General features: G+C 36.6%; 1 protein-coding gene across 1 annotated transcript in view; it reads right to left on the bottom strand.

Moving 5' to 3' along the window:
- LOC129504555 (palladin-like) overlaps positions 1 to 17,229 on the bottom strand; it is a 417,088-nt gene extending 399,859 nt beyond the window's left edge. The window contains 1 exon segment of the mRNA XM_055317307.1: positions 17,108 to 17,229. The gene's annotated coding sequence lies outside the window, so the exon portion shown is untranslated.
- Positions 17,230 to 19,358: the final 2,129 nt, after the last annotated feature.

Below are 19,358 nucleotides of genomic sequence, written 5' to 3'. Positions count from 1 at the left end.
TTCACGTTCAGAGTTACTATTGACAGATATGAGTTTAGTGTCATCATGATATCTATTTAGTCCTTGTTTTTGTGGATTGTTCCACTGAACTTCTTCTTAAAGGGGAGTTTTAAGAGTCCCCCTTAAAATTTCTTGCAGAGCTGGTTTGGAGGTCACATATTCTTTCAGTTCCTGCCTGTCTTGGAAGCTCTTTATCTCTCCTTCCATTTTGAATGAGAGCCTTGCTGGATAGAGTATTCTTGGTTGCATGTTCTTCTCATTTAGGACCCTGAATATATCCTGCCAGCCCTTTCTGGCCTGCCACGTCTCTGTGGAGAGGTCTGCTGTTACCCTAATATTCCTCCCCATGAAAGTCAGGGACTTCTTGTCTCTTGCTGCTTTAAGGATCTTCTCTTTATCTTTGGAATTTGCAAGCTTCACTATTAAATGTCGAGGTGTTGAACGGTTTTTATTGATTTTAGGGGGGGATCTCTCTATTTCCTGGATCTGAATGCCTGTTTCCCTTCCCAGATTGGGAAAGTTTTCAGCTAGGATTTGTTCAAATACATATTCTGGCCCTCTGGCCCTTTCGGCGCCCTCGGGAACCCCAATTAAACGTAGGTTTTTCTTCCTTAGGCTGTCATTTATTTGCCTTAATCTGTCTTCATGGTCCCTTAATTGATTGTCTCTTTTTTCCTCAGTTTCCCTCTTTGCCATTAACTTGTCTTCTATGTCACTCACTCGTTCTTCCACCTCGTTAACCCTCGTCGTTAGGACTTCTAGTTTGGATTGCATCTCATTCAATTGATTTTTAATTTCTGCCTGATTGGATCTAAATTCTGCAGTCATGAAGTCTCGTGAGGCCTTAATGCTTTTTTCTAGAGCCACCAGTAGCTGTAGAATAGTGCTTCTGAATTGGCTTTCTGACATTGAAGTGTAATCCAGATTTTGTAACCCTGTGGGAGAGAGGGCTGTTTCTGATTCTTTCTTTTGAGTTGAGGTTTTCCTTCTAGTCATTTTGCTCAGTGCAGAGTGGCCAAAAACAAGTTGTATTGGAACACGGGGGAGTATCACTGGTCCGTCCGGCTGGTCTTCTGGGGGAGAGGCCTGCTGTGCTGATTTTCAGGTGTTAGCACTTGGGGGAGCTGCTCTGCCCCTGCCTGCTGCCGGGTTCAGCGGGGGTTGTTTACCCCGTGGGGCCCCAGGAGGAACAGCCGCAGTTGCTATGGCAACTCTGGAAGCCTGGATTCAGCCTCCGCAGGAACCACGGGGCTCGGGGCTCTCGGCTCTCCCCGTCCGCAGGGCCTGGAGGCTCCGGGGCGGGGCCGCTGATCTGCTCAGCTCGGGGCAGGAGCGTCCTCGCTGTCCTGGGCCCTCCCGGCCTCCGCCTGTCCCGGGGGAGGCCGGATCCTGGGCTGTGTCCCGGCGCCCTGTGCTCCGGGGCCTGCGCTGTGGGATTCGCGCTCCCGCCCTGCAGCTCCCTCCCTGGAGCCGCCGCCCGAGCCCCTCCGAGCTGCTCCGGTCGGTCCCGCCGTGCGCGCTGCAGCCCTTAGGGAGCTCGGCGCACTCTCCCGGGCGCAGGTGTCTGTTAGTGTCCCCGGGAGCCCGAGGGCATCCCCGCTCTCCTGGGTCCTGCTCTAACTCCCTGCGCGCCCCTTTCCCCCCGGAAAGGTTGGTGCAGCTCCTGCTCCTCCGGGACGGGGCTCTCCTGTCCTGGGACACTCGCCCCGGCCTCAGCCCGGCTCCTCGCGGGGCCCCTCCCCCTCGGAGGCCTTTTGTTCCTTTATTTCTTTTTCCCCGTCTTCCTACCTGATAGAAGCGCGGACTCTTCTCACTGTAGCATTCCAGCTGGTCTCTCTTTACATCTCAGGCCGAATTCGTAGATTTTCAGGATGGTTTGAAGGTTATCTAGGTAATTTGGTGGGGACAGGCGATTTGGGGACCCTGCTCTTCCGCCATCTTGCCCCTCCTCCTATGATGCCAAACTTAAGCAAGTATTTGGTGAATCAAGGCTTGGGAAGATCAGCAAATACTGTGAGACATTATAGATTTCCTTCCACCTTGAACTTCAGTAGACAGCTCATCAACATCTGGACTTTCCCAAGCATATATTGCTTTCGATTGTAAACTTCCATGGTCACCTATTTTGTTTAATTCCTGTGGCATATTTCATTCATTCTAAGGACTTTTATGCCACGTAATTTATAGATTATTTCTAAATAATTTTATGGTTTACAACTTTTCTTTAAGTTAATATCCTGTTGGACTCATGATCTACTATGAAATATAGAACATGTATGTAAGTTTTCATTGAACTTTTAAAATTTGCTATGTATATTGCACATTCTACACAAGCTATTTTTTCATCTTTAATTGTCTTGGAATTACCATCCTTGTATTTGGGAAAATATTTATTTTTGAGTGCCTGAATATAAATATAAATATATATGATTCAACACATATGAATGTATAAATAACAGAAAAGAGAAAGAAAGACAAATTTAGAAATTATGAATGACATTTATTTTTTGAGTTGCTGACTTTTGGGAATAATTATGTGAAAACCAGATCTATGATAACTGGGATAACCTTCTATGTTATCAGCAAAAAATTCTTGTGGGACATCCCCTGCATGATCCCTATGAGGCAAGGCACTATAGGCTGTTGACAAAGACTTCCCTGACTAGGGAAGGGGAGGTCAAGGTATATGCATGAGAAACAGCAGAGCCTAATAGAAAGAATTCAATTGCAAACAATAAAAGCTAGCCTTCTCTGAGAATTTCCTACATAACAGCTTCTGAGTGTTGCATGTTCCCTGCTTTCATATAATCAACTATTTGATCCACAGAATAATTGATGGGGTAATCATTATTTTTCTTTTTGTTATTTCTGTCCCCAAAACTTCAGCATAAAAACATTCAATTATTTGGCTAAAGTTGAACTATCAGGAAACGGCAGATTTGGAGTTCAAACCTGCATATAACCACAAAATTTTCTTTTCCCATTGGAGATATTATGGGTATTTAATTTAGATAAGGGGAGAACTTTTGCAATCTGTTCATGCGATACCTTGTAGAGACATTGACAAGCTAATTTTGAAAGAAAAAGTGTCTGATGCTAGAAAATGGCTGACAGGTACTAAGGATCACTCAGTATCCCATGCCACATGGGCCAGGTACTTATTTACTTACTTACTTAATTTATTTATTGAAAAGGAGAGAAAGAGGGAGAGTGTGATATCATGACCTGAGCTAAAATCAAGAGTCAGATGCTTAATCAACTGAGTCACCCAGGTGCCTAGGTGTAGTAACATTTCAATAAGCATTTTAAAATTCATATGTAGTTAGGAATAAATACATGAAAAAATGTTGTAAGAATATGCACCAAACAATGTTGATTACCTTGTCGTAGAACTTGGGCAGAAATAAGGTTGAGGGGTGGGACATGTATGAAAAATTTTTATTTATTTCACATTCTTTGAAAAAAAGACCCAGTTAAATTATAAGTGATCTTACAATTTAAATTAAGCATTTTAATTTGCTTATTTTCATATTTAAACAATTTCTAAAAAAGTAATAAAAACTTGGTACAAAGATTCAAAATGAAAAATATTTCTTTTTTTTTAAATTTTTATTTATTTATGATCGTCACACACGCACAGAGAGAGAGAGAGAGAGACATAGGCAGAGGGAGAGGGAGAAGCAAAGCAGGCTCCATGCACCGGGAGCCCAACGTGGGATTCGAGCCCGGGTCTCCAGGATCGCGCCCTGGGCCAAAGGCAGGCGCTAAACCGCTGCGCCACCCAGGGATCCCAAAATGAAAAATATTTCAAAATAAAATCTACCCTATGAAAACAAAAGTTGAAAAAGACTTAAAACATTTTATTGTTGTTGCTTGGGAATCAGGCAATTCCTAGACCAAATTTCTTCCTTTCATTTTTATTTTTTAAAACTTTTCAATTATTTATTTTAAATTTCCAGCATAATTAACATATGGTGTTTTATTAGTTTCAGGTATACAATATAGTGATTCAAGAATTCTGTACTTTCTATCACTTCTCGGCCTTTTGGCTAAGGGAAGGGAAGAATTTTGTACTTTCTCAGTGCTCATCACAATAAGTGTACTCTTTTTTTTTTAAGATTTTATTTATTCATGAGACACACACAGACACACACACACACACACACACACACACACACAGAGAGGCAGAGACACAGGCAGAGGGAGAAGCAGGCTCCATGCAGGGAGCCCGATGTCGGACTCGATCCCGGGTCTCCAGGATCACGCCCTGCGCTGAAGGCAGCGCTAAACTGCTGAGCCACCCGGGCTGCCCAATAAGTGTACTCTTAATCTCCATCACTTATTTCACTCATCCCCCCACCCACCTCCCTTCTGGGAACCATCAGTTTGTTCTCTATAGTTAAGAGTCTTTTTTTAAAAAAAAAAAAAAAAAAACTACAAAAACAACCACAAAACCAGTAACAAAATGGCAATAAAGATCTATTAATATTAATTTGAATATAAATGGACTAAATGCTCCAGTCAAAAGACATAGAGTGATAAAATGATGAAAACCAAGACCCATTTATATGCTGCCTATAAGAGACTCATTTCAGACCTAAAAACACCTGCAGATTGAAAGTGAAGAGATGGAGAAACATTTATCATGCAAATGAATGTCAAAAGAAAGCCAGAGTAGCAACACTTATATCAGGCAAAACAGACTTTAAAACACAGGCTGTAAAAAGAGGCAAAGAAGGACACTACATAATAGTAACGAGGACAATTCCACAAGGAGGTATAACAATTGTAAACATTTATGCACTCAACATGGGAGCACCCAAATAGATAAAACTGCTAATAACAAACATAAAGGAATTAATCAATAGTAATACGGATAGTAGGGGACTTTAACCCCTCACTTTACATTGATGGACAGTTCATCCAAACAGAAAATCAGCAAGGAAACGGTAGCTTTGAATGACACACCAGAACAGATAGATTTAACAAATGTAGTCAGCACATTCCATCCTAAAAGAGCAGAGTACACATTCAAGTGCACATGGAACCTTTTCTAGAATAAGTCACATATTAGGCCACAAAGCGACTCACAACAGATACAAAAAATTAAAGTCTTATTGTGCATCTTTTCTGACCACAATGCCATGAAACTAGAAAACAACTCCCCTCACACACACACACACACACACACACACACACACACACACACAATCTGGAAAGACCACAAATACATGGAGGTTACATAACATGCTACTAAACAATGAATGAGTAAATCAAGAAATAAAAGAAGAAATTAAATGTACATGGAGACAATTGAAAATGAAAACACAATCATTCAAAATCCTTGGGATGCAGCAAAAATGGTTCTAAGAGGGAGTTTTATAGCAATACCAGTCTACCAAGAAGCAAGAAAAATCTCAAACAACATAACCTTACACTTGAAGGCACTAAAAAAGGAACAACAACCAGAAGAAAGAAGGAAATAAAGATTAGAGCAGAAATAAATGATATAGAAACTAAAAAAAAAAAAACAAACAAAAAACCCCGATAGAACAGATTGATGAAATTAGGAGCTATTTTTTTTTAAGACAACAAAACTGATAAAACAAAGAATGTTTTGTCTATATGGATCTGGAAGGATGCTGCTTGGAAAATCTGAACAGGACAGTTCCACGTTTCTATAGCAACCACATTTAACTAATTTCCGTTAGTTGAATAAGAGGTATTATGTTTGTGGAGGGGACATTTATGGTGCTTTGGATTGTGTGGAAACTATGCATTTTCTGTTCAAATGCTATTTTAATTTATTATGTTTAGGAAAAAAAATCAATTGATTTCAATAATTCATCCACTTCAAGATTCAAATTGAGTAATATAATACCATCTTGAATTTTAGCTGAAGAACTCTATGAGCATGTATGTTTTTGCTGTGAAAATGTAGTTACTGTATGGCACTCAAGTACTATGTTAAATGATCCACTAACATTTTTGCTTGGCCCATGATTAGTGGAATGTATGTTACTGGGTAGGGTGAACTACAATTTAAAAAAAAAAAAGTCAGACTCATCAAAAAATGTTTTAAAAAAGAGAGAAAGAACTCAAACAAAAATGTTCTTGCTTCTTTCTCTTTTTTATTTTTTTTAAGAGAGAGAGAGAGAAAGAGCAAGAGCCAGGGGAGGGTCAGAGGAAGAGAGAGAAGTAGATTACCCAATGAATGGGGAGCCTGACATGGGGCTCAATGCCAGGACCCCAGGATCATGACCTGAGCTGAAGGCAGATGCTTAACTGACTGAGCCACCCAGGTGACCCACTTCTCTTTTTCTTTGTTTTACATCTTAAATCACACATATGAATTCAATCATATGGTGTTTGTCTATCTCTCACCAAGTTTCACTTGGCATTATATCCTCTAGATCTATTCATGTTGTTGCAAATGGCAAGATTTCATTACTTTTTTTATAGCTGAGTAATAGTCCGTTGTATATATGTACCACATCTTCTTTATCTATTCATGTATGGATGGACACTTGGTTTGCTTCCATAATTTGGCTATTATAAATAATGCTACAATAAACATCGGGATGAATATATCTTTTTGAAGTGTTCTTGTTTTCTTTGGATAAATACCTAATAGTGGAATTACTGGATCATATGGTAATTCTATTTGTAATTCTTTGAGGGACCTCTGTACTGTTTTCCACAGTAAGTGCACCAGTTTGCATTCCCACCAATAATGCATGAGGGTTCCCTTTTCTCTACATCTTCACCAACACTTCTTGTTTACTGTGTTTTTGATTTTAGCTATTCTGACAGGTGTGAAGTGGTATCTCATTGTAGTTTTGATTTGTATTCTCCTGATGATTAGTGATGTTGAGCATCTTTTCATGTTTGTTGGCTCTCTGTAAGTCTTCTTTGGAAAAATATCCATTCATGTCCTCTGATAATTTTTGAATTGTTTTGAATTTGTTTTTTGGTTCTGAGTTATATAAGTTCTTTATACATTTTGGATATTAACCTCCTTATCAGATATATCATTTGCAAGTATCTTCTCCCATTTGGTGGGTTATCTTTTTGTTTTGTTGATGATTTCCTTTCCCTTTTCCTTGCAAAAGACTTTTATTTTGGTATTGTCCCAATAGTTTAATTTTTTTTTATTTCCCTTGCCAAAGGAAACATATCTAGAAAAATATTTATATGGCTGGCATCAAAGAGATTACTCCTTATGTTTTCTTATAGGAATTTTATAATTTCATGTCTCACATTTTATTATTTGGCATAAAGTTATCCAGTTTTCCCAAAACTATTTGTTGAAGAGACTTTTTCTCATTATATACTATTGCCTCTTTTGTTTTGTTTTGTTTTTAAGATTTTATTTATTTATTCATTCATGGGAGACAGAGAGAGAGAGGGGCAGAGACACAGGCAGAGGGAGAATCAGGCTCCAGGCAGGGAGCCTGACATGGGACTGGATCCCCCGTCCCCAAGATCACGTCCTGAGCTGAAGGTGGCGCTAAACCGCTGAGCCACTAGGGCTGCCCCTATTGCCTCTTTTGTTGTGGATTAATTAACTATATAATTGTGGGATTATTTCCAGGCTCTCTTTTCTGTTCTATTGATCTACCTATTTTTGTGCCAGTATCCTACTGTTTTGATAATTACAGCTTTGTAGTATAACTTGAAATCTGAGATTTGGATACCTCCAGTTTTTTTACCTTTTTCAAGATTGCTTTGGCTATTTGGGATCTTTTGTGGCTCTATACAAATTTCAGGATTATTGGTTCTAATTCTGTGAAAACTGCTGTTGGTATTTTGGTAGGGATTGCATTAAATCTGTAGATTGCTTTTGGGTAGTATAGATATTTTCACATTTGTACTCCTGGGGATCCCTGGGTGGCTCAGAGGTCTAGTGCCTGCCTTCAGCCCAGGACATGATCCTGGAGTCCTGGGATTGAGTCCTGCATGGAGCCTGCTTCTCCCTCTGCCTGTGTCTCTGCCTCTCTCTCTCTTTGTGTCTCTCATGAATAAATAAGTAAAATCTTTAAACACACACACACACACACACACACACACACACACAACATTTGTACTCCCAATCCATGATCAGGGAATATTTTACCATTTGTGTCATCTTCAATTTCTTTCAACAGTGTTTTATAGTGTTCAGAGTACAGGTCTTTGACTTCCTTGGTTAAGTTTATTCCTAGGCATTTTATTATTTTTGGTGCAATTGTAAATTGAATTGTTTTCTTAATTTGTCTTCCTGCTAGTTCATTAGTAGTGTAGAGATATGCAGCAGATTACTGTATATTGATTTTATATCCTGTTACCTTACTGAATTTATGTATCAGTTCTAGTAGTTTTTTGGTTGAGTCTTTTAGGTTTTCTATGTATGTATCATGTCCTTGGCAAACAGGGAAAGTTTTACTTCTTCCTTATCAATTTGGGTGCCTTTTATTTCTTTTTGTTGTCTGATTGCTGTGGCTAGGACTTCTAGGACTATGTTAAATAAAAGTGGTGAGAAAGGATCCTTGTCTTGTTCCTGATCCTAGAGGAAAAGTTCCCAGTTTTCCATCATTGAATATCAGGATGTTAACCATGCATTTTTCATATATGGCCTTTATTATATTGAGATATATTCCCTTTACGCTCACTTTTTTGAGGGTTTTTATCATGAATGGATGCTGTGTTTTGTAAAATACTTTTTTGCATCTATTGAGATGATCATGTGTTTTTTTTCTTTCTCTTGTTAACATGATGTATCATGTTGATTGATTTATGAATACTGAATCACCCTTGTACCCCTGGAATAAATCCCACTTGATTGTGATAAATGTTTTTTTAAAAACGTATTGTCAAATACAATTTGCTAATATTTTATTGAAGATTTTTATGTCTATGTTCATTAGAAATTTTGGTCTCTAATTTTCTTTTTTTATAGTGTCTTTATCTGCTTTTGGCATCAGGTTAATGCTGGCCTCATAAAATGAATTTGGAAGCTTTCCTTCCTCTTCTGTTTTTTGAAATAGTTTGAGAAGAATAGGTATTAACTATTCTTTTTTTAAAAAGATTTATTTATTTATTTTAGAGAGAAAGAGAGAGTATGTGAATGGGGGGAAAGGCAGAGAGATGGAGAAAGAATTCTCAAGCAGACTCTCTGCTGAGTATGGGACATGAGGCTCCATCTCCTGACACTGAGATCATGATCTGAGCCAAAATCAAGAGCCAAATGCTTAATTGACTGGGCCACCCAGGTGCTCTGGATTAACTATTCTTTGTGTTTGGTAGAATTCACTTGTGAAGCCATTTGGTCTCGGACTTTTATTTGTTGGGAATTTTTTCATTACTGATTCCATTTAATTGCTATTAATAGGTCTGTTCAAATTTTCTATTTCTTTGGGAGGTTATATGTTTCTAGGAATTTCTCCATTTCATCTAGGTTGTCCAATTTGTTGACATATAATTTTTCATAATATTCCCTTATGATTATATTTCTCTGGTGCTCGTTTTTATTTCACCTATTTTATTTCTGATTTTATTTGAGTCCTCTTTCTGTTTCTCTCTCTCTCTCTTTTGATGAATATGGCTAAATGCTTACCAATTTTGTTGATCTTTTCAAAGAAACAGCTCCTCATTTTACTAATCTGTTCTAGTGTTTTTCAGTCTCTATTTCATTTATTCCTACTTTAATCTTTATTATTTCCTTTTTTACTGGCTGCGGGTTTTGTTTGTTCTTTTTCTACTAGCCAAACTATGGTTAGGTTATTTGAGATTTTTCTTGCTTCTTGAGGTAGGTTCTAAGAGGGAACTATATTGCTATATATGAACATATATATGCAACATCTATATATTATATACATCTATATATTATATATTCCCTCTTAGAACAGCTTTTGCTGCATCCCAAAGATTTTAGACCATTGTGTTTTCATTTTATCTCCATGTATTCTTTTTATTTCCTCTTTGGTTTCTTGGTTAGCTTATTCCCCATTCATTGTTTAGTAGCATGTTATATAACCTCCATGTATTTGTGGTTTTTCCAGATTTTTTTTGTAGTTGTTTTCTAGTCTCATAGTGTTATGATCAGAAGAGATGCATGATAAAATTTCAGTCTTTTTTGATTTTGTTGAGACTTGTTTTGTGGCCTATATGGGTTCTATTCTGTTGACTATTTCATGTGTACTTGAAAAGAATGTGTATTCCTCTGTTTTTGAATGGAATGTTCTGAGTATATATGTTAGCTCCATCCAGTTCAACGTGTCATTCAAACCACTGTTTCTTTGTTGGTTTTCTGTCTGGATGATTTACCTTTGATGTAAGTGGGGTGTTAGGGTTCCCTACTATTGCTCTATTACTATCGATTTCTCCCTTTGTGTGTGTTAATGGTTGTTTAACATATTTGGGTGCTCCCATGTTGGGTGCACAAATATTTATAATTGTCATATTTTCTGCTGGATATTCCCTTTATGATTATGTTGTCCTTTTTGTGTTTTGTTAAAGTCTGTATTTTAAAGTCTATTTTGTCTGATATAAGTGTTGTCACTCCAGCTTTCTCTTTGCTTCCATTTGCATGATAAATATTTTTCCAAGCCTTCACCTTCAATCTGTGTGTGTCTTTAGGTCTGAAATGACTCTCTGATAGGCAGCATGTAGTTAGGTCTTGCTTTTCTATTTATTCAGTCATGCTATGTCTTTTGATTAGAGCATTTAGTCCATTTGCATTCACAGTTATTATTGATAATTTCTTTCTTTTATTAAAATAATCTTCTAGGCCAATGATGAAGCCACTTCTGCCTGAGGATCCCTACCAAGCAAATTGAAACTTAGATAATTTGTGACTTGTAAATGCTCTTTTGACCAGAAACACAATCAATCAATCCCCAAATGCCAAGCAACTCCAGGCTCTATCTGTATTTTCTTGCTCTTTGTTCCTCCAAACAAGGATGACTAAGTGGCCCTTGCCAATAAGATATTTTCTATTTTTCTCTTCCTTGTTCTTCATTTTTTTTTCTAAAAAAGCTTCCTGCTTTCCACCCCATTTGCTATTCTCCAAAAGAAAGCTATGCATTTAATGAAATTTCAAATAAAATTTGTTTTTATCACCTAAATTATTTAGTTTAATAATTTTTTAACAGTTGTTAGTGACAAAGATGGAATCTGAATGTGACAGGTAATGACCTATAGAGATGCTGCATAGTTAAGATGCCTTCTGAACCCTTTGAATTTTCTGTTCCTTTCATTGTTATGAGGGCTATGGGTAAGTCACTGTCACATTTGAATTCTCTACTTCTTTGTGTTCAGCTCTCTGATCCAAACAAACTTTATTTTAGAAAAGTTTATTTAAAAATGTATACACACATACACACACACAGAAAAAGTGTATATAAACAAACAAATCCAAGAAAGATTCTGGGAGTCTTGTAAGGGCTCTGGAATAGTCATATTGGGAGTCTGCATTTGGAGGTACTCATTAGGGGACTCACAAAGCCTGAGGTGAGTCCACAGCATAAATTACTGAGGTTCTTGGGAAAATAAGAAGAAATTCAGACTGTTTAGACCATCAAAACCAACATCTAAGTAAGCACAAGTAAAAGTAGTTAGGGTATCTGCCATTATAAAGATACCTTGTGAAATGAATAATAGATCTAATGCTAATGGGAAACTTGGAAGTCAAAGCCACAAAATTGGCGGGCAGGGATAGAGCACTTAAAAGCTCTTATCAGCACATATTACTTAATTCTAAGACTCCCAAGCTGGGAAGTTGATCATAGAGCAAGTTAGTTTGATACTAGTTTACCCACCAACCTCAAAATTTCTGTGAAATGAGGCACATTGAAAACACCACAAAACCTCCAATCCAGTGGCACATCCCTCTTAGGTTTTAATTTGGCTCTGAGAGAACCAAGGCTTAGCTAAAGAAACAGGATTCTCAAGATTCAAAGAATTGAGCATATCACATTTTGGCACACCTGCTTATTTAATGTTTAAGAACTACGGTGCTGGTAAGATATCTAGATATCTTAAAAAAAAAAAGCAAAATATTACTAAAACCTAGGATTACAATGGCCATTATGGGGAACATTCCAATTAGACAAGATCATTCATATAAGAAGTGTCCTTGCAAGCAAGGGTTTCCAAATCAACAAATGGAATAAGTTACGTATTTTAATTGGCATGCAGAAGTCTCCAAAATGGCTCAAGATTCTAAACAGTTTCATTGAAAGATTCATTGCAAAAGGCTAATGAAAAATTATCCTACTTAACCTGAGTACTCACCATCTACTAATCCTCTATATGAACTACTTTTCCACTCTGAAGAGACCACAAGACTGTAGGCAAAAGTTCAAGTTGCCTCGTAAGTGCAATAGCCTCAAGGCTAGAAACCTAAAACCCTTGGGCCTTTCCCATCACATTCTCATCATAATCCTATTGCATTCTCACCATAATCACACCTTTGGTCTAGAAATTGGTCTCACTTGCAATCAACTGGGACACTGAAAATATGATTGTCCCTGAAGGTTTTATCAAATTCTTGACACCAACTCAACACCCCCATATTTACCCTCAAAAGAGGGCTTCCGTATGGGCCCCTCCCAGGGTTGATGAACTTAGACATTCTCCAGTCAACTGCTACCAGTTATCCCTTACATAGCTAAGGGGAAATTAAAACAAAAATTAATAGAAAACCTTGCAAAAAATTCTGATTGATACTGGTTTACACTTTAGATGTACTCACTCTGGAGCTCACAGAAAGGATTCTGGGAAAACTGGCAGAAGCTGGCAAAGGGTGAAAATTATTCCCAGAATTCAGCTTTCCTGGATCACTAGTGCCAGTGAGAGAGGAAGGTAAAATCTCACAGTTTCTTCCTTCCAAATCCAGAACCATTGCTTATTGATTCTTTCTCTCCCAGGGACAACTATTGTCTTCCCATTTGTCTTCTTCTGTGTTCTGAGAATTTGACTTGGCAACTGTCAGTGTGGGGGCACCAAAAATATGGTCAGGCAGAAAAGTGGGTTGCATTCTATTTTGCAGCAGAGGCTTTACTGACTGGGTCCACTGTCTTGGGTCCATGAGGTTGTTCAATACTACCAGGAATATTTACTGTTTGTCCCAGCTGAAACCCAAGAAGATATTTGGAAGGATTTTTTTAAAGTAGTGCTATGGTCAAAAGTTGGCCAAATTAAAAGTTGATATTCAGAACCTGATAAGAAGTTTTTCAAAGGCTTTTTCTCCTAAGATAAGTAAAACGAGGTACTAGGGAAGAACAACATTCTAAAGACAAATCGCTGTAAACCCAGAACACAAGAAACTTCCGATGATTTTTATCTTAAAGATCTCACTGATTAAAAGAAAAAGATCTCACTGATATAAAGAAGCAAACTGAGGACAATGTAGGTGGATCAGTGCCTTGATATATTCAGATTGCAGCCCAATTCTTTGAGGAATTAAAAATAGATGTACTACCAACTGAGGGCAACTTGTACAACTGGTCTTACAAATTGAGTCTTTACAAGAACAGAAAAAGCCCACTTATCCTTCTTACCAATCCCCAAACCTCCCATTTATCTCAAAAGCCTTGTTTGTCTGATCTTCTCTAGGAACTGAGGCCATCTTTTTGAAATGCAAAATTCAGGGAAGTAATTCTTATCAGAAAGGAAAAACAAACAAACAAGAAAGGGAAGGAGGCAAATAATCTTAAGAGTTTTCTCCACAATTAGTAAAACATTTCAGCCATTCAGCAGGTAACCTTAGCTTATTCCATCTTCTAGAAACACGATTTGGATCCAAATTGTTCTTTTATAAACTAGTGAGTTTTGCATTATTGTACCTATATCTCATAGCTACAATTTTAAAATAAAAGCTATTAAGAGCTCTGTTTGCGTATGTCTCTGTGTTTATGTGTGTAGTACATAGTATCTTGCAGATGAAATTTTTACCTCAACATAGTATTGCCAAAATTAATTTGTAAAGAGCTCTATTTAACTGGGTTAAAGGCAATCATTGATATAAATCAAGTATATTCTCAGAAATACAGAAACCAACTCAAACATTTTTCAAGTTCACATGATTGAGGATAATCTTCAGAAAAAAAAAGCTAGTTTAAATTTGTTGGTTTAATTAGGACAGGAATGTCTTTAGGATTATCAGCATTAAATGTAATGGAACACAACTTTTATTTCACTTAGATTTACAAAAAGTCAAATAATCTCATGTTTACCTGTGTTACATAAGTTGAAAGCAAGAAAGATAATGTGATGATAAACTGGGTGCCTGGGTGGCTCAGTGGTTGAGCGTCTGCCTTAGGCTCAGGGCGTGATCCTGGGGTCACGGGATCCAGTCCCACATCGGGCTCCCCTCAGGAAGCCTGCTTCTCCCTCTGCCTGTGTCTCTGCCTCTCTCTGTGTCTTCAATAAATAAATAAAATATTTTTTAAAAATGATGATTAGCTATTCAATGTCTCATGAAATTTTCATGAATAAACATAATTATCAAGTAAATTGAATATACATAAAAAGTTCATAAATGAATTTTAAACAGTAATTATGCTTTATGATATGTCTACTTAAAAATAGTTTTGAAAGGGGTGCTGGGTGGCTCAGTCAGGCGTCTGACTTGATTTTGGCTCAGGTCATGATCTCAAGATTGTGAGATTGAGCCTCCTGTTTCAGGCTAGCACTGGATGTGGAGCCTGCTTAAGATTCTCTCTCTCCCTTTCCCCACCACCGCCTCTAAAACATTTTTTTAAAAATTTCCAAAATATTTTTTGTAACTTAAAACCTGAAAATTACACTGAGATAAATTAAATGATGAATATGCATTGAGTATATCATTTCCAAATAAGATAAAGTACTGAAACATTAATAACTGAATATAGGTTTATCCACTTTTGGCATCCTTTTATAGTGGAACTAAAAATATTTGGGTCTATTAGTAAACATGTTTTGTGCCACACTGAAAAATTTACTGTGAGGAAGAATATACTTCTAGAAATTATAAATGTATTTATAGGGCAGCCCCAGTGGCGCAGCGGTTTAGCGCCGCCTGCAGCCTAGGGCATGATCCTGGAGACCCTGGATCGAGTCCCACATCAGGCTCCCTGCATGGTGCCTGCTTCTCCCGCTGCCTGTGTCTCTGCCTCTCTCTCTCTCTCTGTGTCTCTATGAATAAATAAATAAATAATCTTTAAAAAATTTAAAAAAATAAAATGTACTTATAAATTTGCCAACTCACAGAATGCTAATGTGATAGTCCACAATTATGTACTTCTTAGTTTTTGCTAGAAATTAAGGATTCTAAGGGTTAAGAATTCTAATTAGCATGTGTCATTAAAACCACTAGAAATATTAAGGGAACCATTTCTATGCAAGGAAAGTAGTATGAGTATTTGGTAAGAAAAGGTATGAGGTATACAAATTGTTAAGGAAAAAAATAATTTTGTCCTAAAATAAAACAACTAACTGATTGTTTTCAAAAGAAAAAAGAAAAAAAAGGGAATGAATATAAAAAATTGCAGAAGTTTTGTGAAAAAGGAATCTTGGAAAAGAAATTTTACGTGTAGTCAAGCTGGCTTAGGTTGGAATGGATTTACTTGTGTTTTTTTAAAAATGAGTTTTAATATCAAAAGTATACAGGTTAAAAATTAGTTACCAAATTTGTTTCTCTATTCTCCAATATAATAGTTACAAATTATAGTCAGTTACTTCACTCAATATTTGTTTTCTTTGCTAGAATTTAGCTAGGACATAGCCGTTAACTCCAGATAGCTAAAATTCCTGACTGTAACTCAGTTATCTCAATCCCTTTTGATATCCTCCACACACATATTATTAATAACGAAGTGGAGTTCCTTGTTTTGTCCTTACACATTTCAGTTGGTATATCTTCAGGAATACATCATATTTTTTGAAACTTGACTAGTGTTTTCCCTCTACAGTTTTTTTCAATGAAGTAAAGAAATAAAAGTGATTGTCATTGTCCAGTATAATCTAGATACATACTGTATTACAAAGTATGCTACAGGACCCCTTCAATATTCAGTTTTAGCAATAAAACAGAGAGAAGCTCAGATGGAACTGACATAGAGCCCTTAAAATACAGACCCTAATCCATATTTGACACTAAAATGGGAGACAACTAATCTGTATTCTAGGAATATGTAATCACATATTTACAGAGCATTTATTGGCCAAATAAATCTTATACCTTGTCTATTGTTACTAATAATTTGTCAAATAGACTCGATTTTTAAAATCTGAATAATCGAGATGAGCATTCAAATTCTTTGAGAAAAAATACTGGAAAGGATATTTATTATGTAATTTCTGCACATACATGATCAAACAGATTTTGCATAGTATTGTTAGGCAATGGACTTGATATGTGGTCACAGTATTCATACTAGAAGGTGATTAGTATTTTTAGTAAATGTTAAAAAAGTAATATGACCCTCAAACCATTCTGTATCAACCTCATATATTGGATTCAAGACAATTTCATGTGTAACTTAAAACAACATGATAAAAATCATACTGTGATGTTTAAATTTGCCTGTAGTTTTCCCTTAGTAAGCTTTATCTTTTTTATAAATAAACATGTAAACTTTATGCATAGATATAATTTACTATGTCTGCAATTACTATATAAACTGATTTTAAAAATCTGTTGGAAGTATAGTTAACAACTTAAAATCTTACTAAGACCTACCGTACACAACTGTAAGCCATCAGTATTTAACTTAAGTATGGGCAAAGTTCAAATTAACTGCATTCATGTTTTCTGTGAAACATAACACATATATAATCAAACAATCTTGACAAATGTTGCTTCCATAACTACACTTCATTCTTCAGGGACTGATAGCACCAATTTAGCATATTTAAGATTATAAGAGAAAATTCAGTTATTTGACAGTGGGGTAGAAATAAAGGTAAATCTTATGTATTATCTTCTTTTGGAAAGAGTACAAAATTCCCATTTCTCTCCAAATTAAAGAAAAATCAAGGCATTGTCTAAATAGTATTATAATTTCAGGGAAACTATTATATTTTTAGCTTAAAACAAGTTGAGAAAATGTTGCCCTAATAGTATATTAAGAAATATCTTACAAACCTTTTCAATCCTTGTTTATTTTGAAGACTCTGAAAAGGTGATGGGTTTCAAATGAGCATTTCTTCTTCTCTGGGAGAGCGGAGGTTGGTCTTGCCTATTCATTAAAGACGGCTTGGTCCTTGGTCACTTTGAGGCAACTGTGGCCTCGGACTTGCATCTGTCCTCTTACTCCACTCAACTATATTTGGTAACTGAACTCATGTTTCAGCAGACTGCCACGATCAAGAATTCCAGCAGCGGGCTGGGAAGCAGTCCTAGGTCTGAGGGCTGGGTTCTTAGAAATTAAACAGACTTAGTGTAGAAAGAACTATATTTATAGATCTAATAAACATAGGATTTACACATATCCCTCTACACTCTGACCTTGTGGCTTAAAACCAACACCTGCCTTTTTAACATATTCTTAATCAATTAAAAGTACAGTATGTGATTCCAAGTAGAAAAAGTGACACTAATAAGAAATGCTCTTCTTATAATCTTCTGCTCTGTGCATTTAGCTTTTAGTCATATGGTAGATTATCCTAAAATAGTAAATCCAGTTAACTATTTAAAAATTTGGGCACCTGTCAAATTGAATGGAGAGTCATACTGTTCTCCTACTTCAAGTTGTTAATTAAAAGTTATTATAGGACTATGATGTGTATTAAATACATAGTCCATAGAGGATTAAGTAGGTATAAACACACAGGGACCGAATCTTACAAACTTTGCAATACTGAGTTCTAAGCTCAATGCATATTATGAGCATCCAACAAATACTTGTTGAAGAAATAAATAAATGCTGAATGACTATTGTCCAGGACAAGTATGAATCTTCTTACAGTTACAATAAAATGTTTCACTACCATTTTATTGCTTATTCTATAGCATTTCATTGTAACATATTCTATTATTTTGAACTTCTAAATAATGAATAGAGCTAACAAGAAAAGAAAGCATTTCTTTTAGCAGAGCAAAATCTCAGGGGAAAAATAATCACAAAACCTCCCAGTTAATTTGGAAATGAAGTTCTGAGTCTCCCTTTGTTTAAATAATACCATCATAGTGATCCAAAAAAGAAGTTTTTGCTCTTGTACTTTTCTTTCTAGGCAAAACTGGTTCTTTATAAATGGTTCTTGCAACTGGTTACTTTTGTTGGCTATTTCAGTCATTACACTTATTAATAAGTGTTTTTAAAATTTTATATTTATTGGGAAAAACCCTGACTGATGAATTTGTCTTTTTATTAAAACCCCATAAGATAATAGTAAAAATCCAAAAGGACGGAAATTGGTAGAGAAGACAGAAGATGCTGGAAATAGACAAAATTGTTGGCAAATAATTAACATAAAAATGAGTGATCTAACTCTAACTACATTAGAAAACTTAAATGTCTGCAGAAGGCATGCCTATGAGAAGCAATGATTAGCCCCAAAAAGTCCCAGAAAGGCTCAGGACTTGTAGGCACCAGGCCCCTCCTTGAAAATAACTTTTCATTGGCAATCCTGGATATTTCTGGAATGACGTAGGAGCTGAAAATAGGTAATTGGTCCGAAGAATCCCCTAAAAGCATAGGCCCTGTTGTCTCATATCTGCTTCAAGCAGCCAGATGACCTTTTCCCATGTCTTGAGAAGAGAGGAGGTATGTTCTCTGGGAAATTTAAAACACACGATCTCCAGTCTCAGGAACACGAAATACAGATGAAAAGGATGAGGCACTGGAAGGAGTTTCTAGGGGTTCGATTAGAGAAGGGACAGAGGCTTCAACTGTATCTATGCATATTTCTAAAAAATAGCAGTGATGGGAATATGAAAAAATGGTAACATTTGATACATCTCAGTGTGCATATCATTTACATTAATATCTGTACTTTTGTGTTTAGTGAAAAATTAAACAAAAATCTCTGTTGTGTCCTAAGGCTAACTAAATATAAAGATTCCTATAATCATAGGAATCAAAATATTGTAACCTTTTCATGATATTACCGTAGTTGTGGAAAGAACTGCTGAAATTAACTAGGCAAGTTGTTAAAAATAATATATGTACAATGAAAATATAATGCTATTATTAAGATAAATGGATACTAGACATATAACTAACTCACCCTTCATCTCAATGTTTTTAAGATTTCAATGTTGTATTAATAGTAAATGGTGCAGGGCAGCCCGGTGGCGCCGCGGTTTAGTGCCGCCTGCAGCCTAGGGCGTGATCCTGGAGACACTGGATGGAGTCTCCCTCTGCCTGTGTCTCTGCCTCTCTCTCTCTCTCTCT

The sequence above is a fragment of the Nyctereutes procyonoides genome, unplaced genomic scaffold (assembly GCF_905146905.1).
Source record: "Nyctereutes procyonoides isolate TBG_1078 unplaced genomic scaffold, NYPRO_anot_genome, whole genome shotgun sequence".
In the NCBI taxonomy this organism is placed as follows: Eukaryota; Metazoa; Chordata; class Mammalia; order Carnivora; family Canidae; genus Nyctereutes; species Nyctereutes procyonoides.
Note: the sequence above shows the minus strand (reverse complement) of the source record. Positions and strands in the feature narration are given on the sequence as shown.